Raw genomic sequence first — 1,790 nt, forward strand, 5'->3', positions numbered from 1 at the left:
CCTTCCTTCCTTCCTTCCTTCCTTCCTTCTTTCCTTCCTTCCTTCTTTTCTTTCTTCCTTCTTTTCTTTCTTTCTTTTTTTGTTAGAAAGGAAATCTCTGTTGGTCCACCTTTTAGGTCCACCAAATTTAGAATCTTGCTTTTGCCATTCAGCCTATTAATTATATATTACTTGAAATTTGTATAATTTTGCTTGATCCATCTTCATGGAAATGTTGAATGGGATAGACAACAGTGACACACCAACAGAGACTTTCCCTCGGGCTAATAATGAATAAAAGATCAATCCTCTGTAGGCTTCTCTTAGCATACTACCATCTTATGCACCTCTAGTTCTCAAAATACTCAACAAACAAGAATGTTTCAGAATAAAAACAATCAAATCGAATTATGTATGGAAGGAGCATTAGACCCAACACATTAGGTTTTGATTCTTATCTTTGATACTTACTAGATCTGTAAACTTGTATAAGCCACTCAAATTCTCTGTAGTTCAGTGTACCTCATCTCTAAAATGAAGATATAGATGATTTTGAATCTAGTTGCAGGGTGTTGGATGAGTGAATCTCTTGAGGTACATGAATGCTCGAGATTTAGAATTCTGTGACTTCCACTAAGATAGGGTCCTCATGTCTTTTAGCATCTGCTTTAGTGTCATTTATAAAAGTGAAGCATTGAAAAACATGAAATTAAAGATTTAAAATTAAAAAAAGAATGAAACGTTGAGGGGGAAATTTTCAGTAACCATCAATAAGATATAAATTATGATATATACATACAATGGGCCATTTTGCAGTAACTAAAAATTGTTTTAGAAGGATGTTTAAGAATGTGGAGAAATAAGTGAAAATAAGTGAAAGATATAATTTGTATATATATAAATTATCCCAGAATGATGTGGAAAGAAGTATGTGAAAATGTGAGAAGTGATTTTTTTAGGGTGGTAAAACTATTAATAATTTTTTCCATCCATTTTACTTAGCTCTAATTTTTATCATTTTTATATGAGTACATATTACATATACTGTAAGAAAGAAACTGGAAAACATTTTGAGATGCCTAATATATGTATATAAAGCCTTTTAAATGTCCATGCCCTTTAACTATCTGAATTCCATTCCGAGGATTTAGTCTAAGGAAGTAATTAAAATTGCAGAATATGATGCATTCAAAGATGTTAATGTGATGTAATTTATAATAGTGTAAAATTGGAAACAGTCTAACAATGTAGGAATAATTAGATAAGAACACATCATCTAATTAAAATCAAAGGCAGACTTTTAAAATTGTGTATATAAAGTCTGTAATAACAAAAGCTTATGAAGTAATGTTAAGGGAGAAAGTAGAATAAAATTATATTCTGATTATAACTACATTATTTGTTAAAAAGCAAAAAATAATGCTCTAAAACTAATCTGGAATATAGAAGGACGATTGTTTAGGGTGGTGAGACTCAAAGTCATTGTTATTTTGACTTTTCTACACTTTCTAAAACAAGCATTTATTATTTGTGTAAACAGAAAAAATGTACAATTATTTTAAAATAAAAACTACCTGCTCTATAGGAGAGAGACTGATGAGTTGGGCTTATCTCTTTCTGGAGAGCCTCCTGGGGTCGGGTGGAGACAGGACTGATAAACTGCTGTCCTTATTCAGGGGCCCCAGCTTCTTATCCCCAGAGCAGGGGCTCATAGCCGCAGTCACTCATTATTAGAGGGAACACATTCCCTCCCACCCAGACAGAGCCTTGGCCCTGAAAGCTCAGCCCTGGGCGTGGGTTTCTCCCATGGC

The sequence above is a fragment of the Pteropus medius genome, unplaced genomic scaffold, assembly GCF_902729225.1.
Source record: "Pteropus medius unplaced genomic scaffold, Ma_sr-lr_union100, whole genome shotgun sequence".
Lineage (NCBI taxonomy): Eukaryota > Metazoa > Chordata > Mammalia > Chiroptera > Pteropodidae > Pteropus > Pteropus medius.